Raw genomic sequence first — 12,757 nt, 5'->3', positions numbered from 1 at the left:
ACTGTGCTGTTGGTCCCTCATTTTTATAAGCACCAAATTAATTCAGATTATTTGAAAAGAAGATAAAATTTCAGGACAATAATTTTATCCTGTGTTTGTTTGGTGTCTTGTTTGTTTCTATGAAACCATTTTGCATTTACCTAATTGAAACCAGTGCCCTTAGCATCTGCGTGTTAACAGTCATGGTAGTGGTTATCCATTGCACCTGCAGGTTTCTCTGAGAAGTCTTGAAGTGCTTGCCGCGGATCCTGTTGCCTTACTGATGCAATGTTTTGTAATGTTTATTTATGTAACACCTTACTTGTATATAGTACTTGAAGTGTTAAGAATATGCAGACCAAAGAACAAAATTCCCTGCCATAAAGAGCTTACTTCTATCTATCTTTTCTCTGAGACATTGCACTTAGGCTATCTCTGCAGTTGGAGCTGAGGGTGTGGTTCCCGGACATACTTGTGCTAGTTTTGCTTAAGTTAGCATGCTAAAAATAGCAATGTAATTTATGGTAGGAGGGGAGGCCTGAGCTGTGGCATGAGCTAGCTGTCCTGCTTGTATCCCACCCAGTCGTTACCTTGTCAAGGCAGCTAGCCCATGCTGCCACTTGCTGCTGCCAGTGTGACTCTGGCTACACTGCTATTTTTAGCATGCTAGATTGATCAAAGCTAGCATGGGTACATCTACCGGAGCTGGGAAACGCATCTTCAGCTCCAAATATAGATGCAGTGTTAGTGTCTTGATCCTCTTGTTACAGGGGATTGGCTTGTAACTTACAGTACTTTGGAGTCTGGTTTATTTCAGAATGGTGCTAGGAAGACTTTGACTCATTCCTTTCAATAATTAGGGAGTCAACTCACACATCCTGACTTGATTAAAATACTAGGATGCCAATATATTAACATCTTTTTTAAAAACAGTGTTAAAAATACTGCTCATGAATATTGTGGTAGTGAGTTAATTTATGTAACTATACTTAACTGATATGCATCATTACAAGCTACTTTTATGAGCCAGTTTTAAAATATTGTGGAAAAGCTTAATAAAAAACAGAAGTAGTAAATGTTAATATAGGCTTCTTGGAATATTTTATAATTCTGTCAGAGGTAGATGGTTGAATTTAACTGTTTTATTCTTAGGTGTCATACCTTTGCAGTGCTGCTAAAATGTGAAAATGAAAAGTATCTTAACTCTGGTATAGAAAATGTAGACAGGGTCACATTCAGTGCTTAGAATGAAACTCTAGTGAGACAGATGGTGCTGGAAACTGTTAATGGGACACAGAAAGTTTCACTTCTGGGTTGCTAGTTCCAATTCAGTCTAGGCTGGTATGGCAAAACCACATTGTCATTTAATGGCTGTTCAGTGGCTTACATAAACAAGATTTAGTTTTAATCAAGTTCATAGGGGATGGGTATTTACATCACAAAGAACACCATAATTAACAATGACTCCCTGTTTTTGGTAGATACTAAGGTCAAAGACTGAATGACCTTTTCACCAACTAAAGACTAAACCTTTATAGCTGAGTCATAGTCAAGTTTGTGTGTGGCAGTAGACACTACTGTTGCCCTGTTAGACGGGTCCTTGCCCATACTGTCATTCTTCCCAGGGTAAAATTAAATTGGGAATTTAGTGTACAGTGTATGCCCAACTGTACTTGTAAAATGAGACTCTACTCTGGAAAGAGACAATGTATAAACAGGACAGCCTTACTCAGCTGTGTATATTTAGAATTGCCTATTCAATTTTAGTTAATAAATTTTTACCTCCTGAAAGATCAGCACCTCATATCAAGAGTTAGATTTTATTACATCTTGAGCATCAATGGAATTTTGTAAATTCTAGCCAGTTATATGTGTGCAAACCTCACTCAACACAATAGGGTTGTAAGGGTATAATGAGGGCATAATTTTGCCTGCAAAAACCTTTTTGTGATGTGCAAGATTGAAAGAAGCCATCTTGATTCTGATTAGATTGTTTACAGGGCTGGCTGTTAACATTTAATTGTAAATGGAGCTACAGAAATTGAGACAAACAGAACTTCACACTGCTTTTCTTAGGCCATGTCTACACTAGCACGTCGGCACAATTTTTCTCTCTCGGGGTGTGAAAAAACACATTCTAAGCAGCATGAGTTTTGCTGGTATAAGCACTTGTGTGCACAGCTCTATGTTGGTGGGACAGCATCTCCCGTCGACTAGCTACCGCCAATCGTTGAGCTGGTTTTATGTCAACAGGAGAGCTCTCCCTTTTTGGCATAATGTGGTTACACGTGTGATCTTAGTGGCACAGCTGTATCGCTACAGCTCTGCTGCTGTAAGCTTGCCAATGTAGACATGGAGAAGTACTTCTCAGTGTAGATTTTCACTTTGTTTCCTTTGGGGGCTGACTAAGTTCATGGTGGACCTGTTGGAAGTAGTAAGTTTGCTTCTTGAAAAGGGCATTGTCAGTGTTAATAACAAATAAAAAAGTAATAATTTTTTTTCTGATAGAATCTTTTAGTCTCCTGATTTCTTAAAGCTTCCTGCTCCTTGTGGATATTTATAAGGGTTTAATTTTTAGTAAGACAGTGGATAGGCTTGTTCCTTCTCTTCTCCCCCGCTTGTTTCTCCAACCCTCTTTAATAGCACTGAAATAAAGGCTTCCCTCATCCCCTAAGAAATGAACACCACTCTAGCTACCTCTGTTCATGGGTATGCTCCATGGAAGCCTGGGAAGTGGTCTCAGCTGCCTCAGCCACTGTTCCTTTGTGGACCCCTGTGGGAGCCTGGAGACTGAAGCAGCTTTCCTCATGTTTATAGTTCTACTAATGCCTGCAGGGGCCTAGGGTGTGAAGGGGTTTCCTAGCCCTGGCTCCTAAGAGAATAAAACCACCCTTTTGGTCACAAACTCAGAACATCAAAAGCTCTTCTAGCAATTCAGCAACACCACCTTCTTGCAGGTCCTGTGACCGAGCATATTTTACACTAGAGCTGGAAGGTGTAAATTCCAGCTTGACATGACATACCAATGCTAGCTCTGACTGAACTAGTGTGCTAAAAAGGGTGGAGGTGTAATGGGAGGCAGGTGGGATAGCTGCCTGAGTACCCACTTACAGTCTCTTGAGATCATAGTTGGGGGAGTAGCCCCTCAGCCAAGGTGGCTATATGCTTTAACCTGTTAACTTGATCATAGCTAGAATGGCTGTGTTCTCAAGCTGGAATTTACAGATTCCAGTTTCAGTCTAGGCATACCCTTAAGCTCCAATGTAAATTTTCCTTTCCCCTGCACTGAGAACAGAGCTTGAGATTAATGCTAAAGTAAGTACCAGCAACTAAACTGTAATATGGTTTAAACACAGTGCATTTGATAGCACCAAGTAAAAAGGAAATATTTTCTTACACATCTTAGTGACAGGGCTGTTTAGCATCATAAATACAAAAAGTTCCACTAATGTATTATAACTTGACAATGATCCTTCAAGTTATTTTGAGGTGTATTCCTAGCATGCTAATTATAGATCAACACTTCTAGTTTGCCCACCTTATTTTAAATTGGTGTTAACAAAAGGTGCTGCATAAGAAAAACATCTCACATGTTCAACTGTTGCATGATGATATTTATTAAACTGCTGGCTCTGTGCTCAGTGCTTCACAAGATAAAGCCTGTCCCAAAGAACTTACACTCTCAGCTAAATAGACACAAGAGTGGACAGGTCACAACTGGAAGACAAATGAAGGAATATTTTTTTTTCTTTTCTTTTGGTAGCTTATGTTAAGTTATTCACTACTTGTGGGAACCCAGAAAAAGTTAATCTTTTAGGAAGGATTGGAAGGAAGAAAAGAAAGTGACTTGGCAGAGCAAAAGTAGGAATTTTAATATGATCAAAACCAAGGTTTGCTACTGAATGTGTGGCAATTTAAAATATCAAAAAACAGAACCCAACCCAATAAAAATAAATGGTAAATATTTTCCTGGTATACTAATGTATTCCACATGCTCTCTTATGAGTGGTTGTAATCAATTTAGCTGATCGTAATGAATTATGTGCAGTTATGTAGTGCTTTTTCAGCTGTAGATCTCAAAGTGCCTTTCAAAGATGAGTTACCCAAGGCAAGAAAGATTTAAGTATTTCGTCTGCATCATACATACAACTAGTGAATATTAGAACTGGGATTAGAAGCCAGGTCTGCACCCCAGTCTCATGCTCTACCCACTATACTTAATGGTTTCCTGACAAGCTCAGGATTTTATTTTTCACCCCCTGTGAGAACAAATTGGACAGCTCCATTCTTTCAAGCTTCTTTTAAGGTATTAGCCATTGCTGAAAGCAAGCTAGCAGGGGCATGTATGGGAATAAGAATTTGTCCACTTCTGGCAGGGCACTTTCTGTGCCCCCAGGGCCCGAGGAGCTGGCACTCTTCCACCCTCCAGGCTGGAGAAGCTGCCTCTCCTGCTGTGGCCCCAGGGCCGGAGTTGTTGTCATCTCCGGCCCAGGAGCTCACTCTCCCTGCCCTAGCCTCTTGAGTTCTGTGCCCGAATTCTGTGTCCTCCCCACCTCCACCTCCCCTCCCCTGCACACACCTTTGCAGGCTGGTGAACTCAGAGCTATGGTCTGATCTGGTATGGTGATTCTTACATGCTTAACTATCCCCTGCTATCACTCAGAAGGATTTACCAGGCTTTAGGGGACTCATGTACATAACTTGTGAACAGGGAAACATCTTATTGCACTTAGAATCCCCAGTGACCTCCTCACTAAGTTTTGTCTAGTAACCTATGTATGTACGATAGGACCAGCCAATTGCGCTCTATCTCCCCAAGAGTAGCCTTTCCTCATTCATTTCATTGGACTTTAACTGGCCTGTCTCTATGCCATCCCAATGGGGCTGGAGCACTGGGGTACCACTTCTAAGAGGCAGGCTGTTACTTGCTTTTCCCCAGCAATGCTGATCTGTACCACTGGTCACCTATCAAGGCGTGTCCTACCTAAAAAACACTTCCTGGGAGGAATGATCCACTACTGTAATGAGAAATCAAGGGGGTTACAGCATTTAAAACTTAAGTGTACTAGCTGTAAATGTGTTTTAAAAAACTTGATTCTACTATATGTTCATCTTCATACAGTACACATGCACTATTACAGCTACTGAGAAGCACAAGTTTTGACCAATGGATGTTCGAATATGAAAATTTTCAAGCTTTCTGTATTGCTTGAAGTTTGATTTTCATCAAAACAAGCAATTGTTTCAACTGAAACTGAAAAGTTTTCAATTTTCTTTTTGTCTCTCCTGTTCCAGTGGTAAAAGGAGAGAAGATGTTAGGGCAGTGGTCCCCAACCTTTTCGTCTGGCAGGCACCAGACGAAGGACCGTGGCGGCAGTGGAGCATCTGCCGAAATGTCGCCGAATTTCTGCAGCATTTAGGCGGCGACGCCTCTCGATGACATCGCTTGTCAGTGGCAAGCAGCATCATCGAGAGGCATCACCGCCAAAATGCCCCAGAAATTCGGTGGCATTTCAGTGGATGCTCGACCGCTGGCCAGAACGTGGGTGCATTTAGACTCCGGGCACCCATGGACACCGTGTTGGGGACCCCTGGGTTAAGGGGAATGAAAATTGAAAACCAAACTTTGCATCAACTCAAACTGAAATGAAGTTTTGTTTCAAAACTTCTATTTTGACAGCTGACAAATTTTCAAGTATCTCTAATAGCATGATAATAGTTTGAACTTACCAATCTCCTTCTGAGTCTATCAAAGCACTCAATTAACCCTCTACATCCCTCTAAACAGGGGAATAGTTCATTTAACAGGTGAGGAAGCTGAGGCACCAGACCTGTTAAGACACTTGGTCAGTATCACACAAGGAGTTGAATCTACAGTGTCAAAAATGGAATATGTTATCACCACTGGATGCAAATGCATTGAGGGAAACTGTAGTGTAAACAGGGCTCCTGAGTATATTACAGGTTCCAGTGGTATTCATACATCAATTTGAATTACAGATTCTAATTTTTCTAGTGTAGAAAAGTCCAGAAACTTCATAGCAGAACCAGAAGTAGAATCTATATCTATTAGTTCCCATTTTTCAACCACAAGACCATTCTTTCTTCCCTTTTTGAAGAATTCTGAAAACCCATAGAGTTTAAACCACTCTGTCTTTCTGCATCTGCCAAACGAGGTATATTATTATGTGTTGCATGATTAGATGTCTATTTGGCACTCTACGGTCTGTCATCTCCTCTCCCCCCGGGCTCCTCCTTCTAAAAGTTGCACAACATTGCTGTATTTTGTTTCAAGGGACTCAGCCTCTTTATTCAGTGCCATGAGCATTAGCCTAATTTACATTTTCTGCCCTCAAAGGCCCTGTGTTATGTGGCAGCCTTCCCTCTGAGGTGGCCTAGATAGAATCCCTTTACAAGGGCCCTTCCAGATTTCCTGCAAAGGGCATAGCAGAGACTGCCATGTAAACTTCTTGGGACAGAAGTAAGCATGAGAACAGGACCTTAAATTAAAAAAAAAAAAAAGCAGACTAACTTAGAAAGGTAGTGGGAAAGAAAGCAAAGACATTTTTCTACCACATCAAAAAAATCTGACTTCCAAAAATACATAAAGTGGAACACAACTTATGAAATCACCAAATGCTATTGCTGGAATTGCAGAACATTTAAGTAAGGAGTATTTCATTAAGTTGGTAGGTTTTGAATTTTTCAAGTACTGTGTGAAGTTAGGGCTAATCTGCCTGTATTATTACAATTTCAATATGTGAAAATAATTAAAGTTGTACCATAGGTACAGTTGTTTGTTTGTTTTTTAAGTGAAAAAATTTATTAATTCATCTCCAAGCATTCAACTGTGGTTCATTAGCAAGATACAACATTCAGTGATAGATTTTACTCTGTGCTTATTTCTAAACTCACTGCTACAAGACCCAGTGCAGACTGGTAATAAGTTAGTAAAGAATTTTAACTTCAGTTATGCAGAACGGTAAGAGAAGCCATCACTTGAGACATTTAGAAGCAGACAAGACAAAGCTGTGAAGGAAAAGGGCACAGGGATAGAAATGATGCAATGGGTCAACTAATCTATCTCCAACTTCTATGATCCTATCAAAATATTTTTCATCTTCACTGGTTTTCCATTCCACCCCTGTGCTGTATAAACCTTTATTAAGCTGACATTTAGATGGTTTATTTTCCTAAATGGAAACATTCATCAGTATTATTCAAGTAAGGTGATGATGACATTGTCGTCTTTTCCTTGCCAAAGCATTTCACCTTCAAACTGAACCAGCCCATATTTCCTTGCTCTCAGCAGGATTCCCACTAATTTATTGGAAATAGTCACATATGTTTCAAATAGCTGTCGGAATGTCACTCTTACATTTCCATCATCTCCTTTCTCCCCAATATTTCTCATGATCAAGCATATCTCTTCCACTTCCTTTCCCACATGTGTGTGGGCATCTTTCCCTCTTTGCTCTGTTTTAGACCCTTCAGGCGGTCTCCCATAGATGGGATCTCCTCTTTGGGGATGCACAGACTTAGTCACGGGCTTGCTATCATTGCTGAATGGATTCTGTCTCTGATAATCAATGTGATCTTCTGCCCAGCTCTGCCAGCTTCTCCTGAGGTCACCTACAGCAGTGAATTGGGTTCTGGTGGCTCCAGCACACTGCCCTTTGTTTTCCTCCATTTCTCAAGAATGTTTTGTGACATCCAAGCAGGAGTCAAAGCAATGCACTGCTGGAACAGCAGCTTCCTGTATGCACTCACAGCTGTGGAGGAAAATAACACTTTACATTTATATAGCACGTATCTAAAGATCCTTAAGTGCTTATATAAAATATTATAATAAAAAATGAAATAGTGTCTGGGTCTTTTTATCTTCTTAAAAGCCCATTCACATCTTGTAGCAGATGTAGCATCCAAAGCCCCCCATACCTCCACTTCTTTCAATTGTACAACTGCATGAACTGAAAATAACAGTCCTTACTCAGGCAAAAGTCCTGGTGATTTCTATGGGAGTTTTGCCTGAGTTAGGGCTGGAGGCTTAGACCAAAGTATACAGTAAAAATCTGTGTGTGTCATTATGTCTGCTCCTAACTCAACAACAATCAAAAACATAAAATAACCCTAATTAAAGAATATTAGTCTATAGTCACTGAAATAATGTAGGTCTATAAATTAAGCAAATTAAACTTTGAGTCTGTTACAGGACATACATTTCCTTCAGTTTCCAGACAGATATACCATATAGCAGTAGGCTTGGGATCAATACAGTATAGCCTTTGTGAAATAAAAATGCATTATAATATTTACTTACTTTTTCATGCAATTGCATCTTTTATAAAGCGTTCGCCCTTTGTAGCACAGACCATACCCAAATAATCTGTTCTGATATTTGTTGACTTGGTCATTGCAGCTGCCTGCTGACAGACAACAAAACAAACCAGTCATCAAGCAACAGCCCACCAATTAGTGCTAAGGGGTGGGGATTTTCTCTCTCCTACTTATACACTTAAGGTGGACACACAAACCATGCTTTGAAGATTCCCAAAGCTGATGTTAGTTATTCTTTACAGAAAACATTAACCCCTCATCTGTGATATGCCATACACTGATGCACAGTGTATTAAAAGGGATTTCAGTGGTTACACAGGCTGAAAAAGAAATGGAATCCCAACAAATTTTGATATCTACAACTATGCACTTCAAATACTGAAGCAAGACTATAGTAGATGGCACTCCCTTAATATGCTTGTTCTGTACAGCAAAGTCACGGATGCCTGCTAAGGAAAATGTGCATTGCAGCACTGCAGTCAGAAGACCTTTTGCATGTGGGAAACTATATATGTGGGCTGTCCTAGATCTCATTGAAAATAAAAGGATAAGAACTATGGAACCAGCTCATGTGCAGCTATAATTATTTGATATATAGAAAGATCATGTGTAGTTGTCCCACTTAGAGATGGATCCATTTGTATTAGTCTTTTCTTTATACCAGCCTTATACTTTGGCTGTTAATTTTAACATACTAGGTCCATCCAATACAAAAGAAAAGCTGTAGGTGTTTCCCCCCTAGATGGGGTTCAGGTGGATGGGTTAATTACTGTTTTAATTTACAGTAACACAAACCTGATCAGTTTGATAACAATGCATGGGACAATGTTTTGTATGTTCTCCTATAACTTAAAAGTTAAAATTTCGTGGCAATTTGTCTATGAGCAGACTACAGTGCTGCTTCTAGTGAATTCCGATATAGAAATATCCCATTAATAATAAAGAATGGCATTCCCAAATTGCTCCAGTGCATTGTAATGTGTAAACTTCAATACCAATTATAATGAATTTATGCTCATAATGAAGTAATTCTGGGTGGAAAAACAATGACTTCACTAAACATTTTTACTATAAATGGTTTTGGAATTATGCGTGGGGGATTTTTTTTTTAAACACCACAACGGTTGTGAAATAATTTAGAAAAACAACAGCATAAGTTAAATCATTGTTCATCAGAAGTGTTTTGAGGATTTCTCCCACCCCTATTCAAACTCATGATCATTATAAGATCCGATGGCACTTGCTACAGGAGAAGGGGGTGTTAGCTCCAGTGTACTGGTCAAATTCCAATTTGCATAATTACATACTGTTTACCTAAAATTCGCCCATTCGGCTGAAATGAGGGATTGTTCTTTATTTCCCCCTCCTAAAATCAATTATGTAATGTTGTTGGTTTAATATGGCTGTCATATTCCATCCTCAAAACAGTTACTTTTCAATAGCACTGTAGAGAAATAGTTTATATAAAAAAAAAATATACTATACAATCTGTAAAATTGTTTGGATTCTTTCAGGATCAAACATTCTGTATAAATCATAACTATCAGATGTGCAGTCACAAGCAGAATTGAGCAGCACATTCATTACAGAGACTCAGCTTGTGCTTTTGTTTGGCATTCACAGTGAAAATGTGAAAAAAATTTGAGATAATACTAACATGACGTGTATCTGTGTTCACATGTGCATGTAGTTGGTTCATATTTTAAAATACACTAGAAATATACAAGCTTATCTGGTGTTATTTGCACGAGGTGTTTTAGATTTTAAATTTCCCCCCCCCCCCCGCAAACAAGATTGATTATTTGTTCACTCTCTTAACCTCCGTTTAGAAAAACAGTATGATTGGAATACAGTGAAGTATTCAGAGTTCCTGACAAAAGAAAGCATGTGAAGAGAAAATCATCTCGCCAAAGAGCTTAATTTTAAGCAATGGAACAGATGACTCCTACTTACAAGATGCCAAGACAGAGATTAAATGGCTAAAAAAATTCAAGTGGGTCAGATTGGAAAAATAAAAGTGGTGACCTTCCGCTAATCTCTTCCTGCAATCCCGAACTTTTGTCAACAACCCCAGACTAGCTGGATGTTTCTGCTGAAATCATTAGCAGTGAAATTGTTAACAATGTTGATAAAAAATGTGTCAAAATTAGGTTTCAGCATTAAGATTCTGAGACAAAGGGGGATAGCTGACATCTCTCAAAGCTGTTTGTCTGTAGACTCAGGCAGTACTGCCTCCGTTCAAATTTGGAACATTTTCTTTGAGATTATAAGGTCTAAACATTTTTAAAGTAAAAATGTAAATTCTGCAGAAACCAACGAGGTAACCATAGAAGTTCTAGTGTAATGCATCAGCCAACAGCAGCTCTTTCCAACCTCGGAACACAAATATATAAAGAATGCAGTCCATGGAGCTCTTATAAGTCATGAGCAAGATCTTAAAATCTACAAGGAAAGCTATCATATGACAACAACAAAAAAAAGCTGGAAAACACGAGTTAAGTGTTGAGTTGGTCTAGTGCTAATAAAAAGGCTTAGTGAAATCTGGATAAGCTAAACCTTTCAGTCAGCAAAATAGGGACACCAGCCAGTAGGGAATTACAGTAATCACACCTAGATATTGGAGGGGGGAACCCAAAACAAAGGAGAACAAACCTTCAGGAAAAATACAGGAAGAAAGTCTGCCTTTTTTTATCCTCATGTCTGTCACAATCCTGAGTATCTTTCCATTTTTTCCATCTCCATTCACTTCCCATCCTCACAACTCTAGCAATGGCTACTGTCCTCTTTGGTGTGGAAAAATGGATGCAACTCCCTTCAGAAACAGTTGATGTTTTCTAGTCCATCTTCTAGATAGAATCTAGATTGTGCCACTCCTTAATCAGCTGGAGGAGTCAATGGTGAGCAACATGAGTACTCCTGCCCTCCAGAGGGGAAAGCCTCTTGCCTCAAGAGCATTTCCAAACTCTAAGGTAGTATTATTTTGTAACATTTGTATGTCATACCATTAAAGTTGGTAGTGCTGCCCAAAGCATTTAAAGACAGTCCCTTCCACCTAGTGCTGAAAACAGCTACCATAATCAGAAAGCTAGGTAAATGGGTGGGAAGTTTTTGTAACAATTCTCCAGAAGAGTACATAGGGCTTAAGAGAGATAGACATTACTTCACAGGATGTGAAATCAGGACCAGAAATGGAAGTCAGGTCTCCTGCACTGCCAAAATACTACCATAGACCACAGATGCTGCCAAAACCATCTTGCTTGTAATTGATTCCCAGGCTTTTTTTTTTTTCCTTCTTGGTAGGTCAGTACTGGAGTGGAGAACAATGTATATGTATAAAGCATCTTCCATACTCAATATATTACACTATTTTACAAAACAATATATAGTGGTAGTGAAATAACTCCACAGGCGAGCTTAACAGCAGGGGCACAAACATCATTTTGGACATTACAACCTGGTTCCCTGAGATGGGGAGAGAAGGCTGTTGGCCATGGCACTAGGCATAACCCATATTTTTTTGAAAATTGCAATTGGAACTTTAGGGCCTACTTGGGCATCCAACCAGGAATAAAAAAAGGGGTGTCTTAGCTACATAATGTGTCTTATACTTAGATTGTAGGCTCCCTAGGATGTGGGGCATCTTTTTGTTCTGTTTGTCCAGTGCCTAGCACACTGGGGTCCTGGTCTATGACTAGAGCTCCTAGCTGCTACCACAATACAATAACAATCTCTTTTCTGAAGCTCCCTTTCCCAATACTGCCCTGCAGCATCAATGTGGCAGGGTCCCACCCCAGGGCATGGCACAGTGTGGCCCTGCACACACCCTACCCACAGTGACATACTTGCAGGCAAGAGTAAAGTAACACTCCTCTTCCTGGGGTTCAGCTGAGTCCTTATGAAACGCCACCTCCTTTGGCCCGTCAGGCCCAAACCCTTCCCTCCTGAGGGTCCCCGTTTCACCCGAGCCAGCCAGCGAGCTCTGTCAGACCCCACAGCAGCCCCCGGCCTCTCTGGAGAGTCTCCTCCACGGGCCTCCTGCTGCCCTGGGCACGGGACGCACAACCCCTCCCCCCCCCCGGGCTCTGCTCCTCCCCAGAGAAGGGATCCCCCCAATGCGGCTGCGCTCACGTGCAACCCGCCCCCCTCACAGACCCGCTGCACGGCGCCTCCGGGCTCCCTAGCAGCCTCCGCTGGGGGCGGCTCCCGGGTTATCACCCGCCCCCGCCCCAGCGGCTCCCGTAGCGCCCTTGTTGGGTCAAAGGAGACGCGTCACGTCCCGGGAGGGGGCCCCAGTTCCGGCCAGATTTCCGTTGTGGCGCGAGCGGCTCTTCCCCTCGCGTCTGGCCGTTGTTGTGACGCCGGCCGGCGGCCGCAGACAGGCGTCCGTAACGGGCCGTAGCGAGGAGCCCCGCCCCCGCCTCGAGGCGCTTCGGCCTGCACT

General features: G+C 41.1%; 1 long non-coding RNA gene across 3 annotated transcripts; it reads right to left on the bottom strand.

The window, feature by feature from the left end:
* Window positions 1-3,572: 3,572 nt before the first annotated feature.
* LOC127049339 (uncharacterized) lies at window positions 3,573-12,734 on the bottom strand. 3 transcript variants are annotated; one of them, XR_007773932.1, is made up of 4 exons: window positions 12,469-12,734; window positions 10,969-11,623; window positions 8,300-8,402; window positions 3,573-7,751 (listed from the first exon to the last, which is right to left on the bottom strand). It is a non-coding gene; the product is annotated as an uncharacterized LOC127049339 (long non-coding RNA). The 3 variants fall into 3 exon arrangements; XR_007773931.1 differs by lacking the exon at window positions 12,469-12,734 and having other exon boundaries at window positions 8,300-8,405; window positions 10,969-12,454; XR_007773930.1 differs by lacking the exon at window positions 12,469-12,734 and having other exon boundaries at window positions 10,969-12,454.
* Between the last annotated feature and the right edge of the window lie 23 nt (window positions 12,735-12,757).

This window comes from Gopherus flavomarginatus, chromosome 4, assembly GCF_025201925.1.
Source record: "Gopherus flavomarginatus isolate rGopFla2 chromosome 4, rGopFla2.mat.asm, whole genome shotgun sequence".
In the NCBI taxonomy this organism is placed as follows: Eukaryota; Metazoa; Chordata; order Testudines; family Testudinidae; genus Gopherus; species Gopherus flavomarginatus.
The sequence above is the reverse complement of the archived record's forward strand: the minus strand, read 5'-3'. Positions and strand labels throughout refer to the sequence as shown.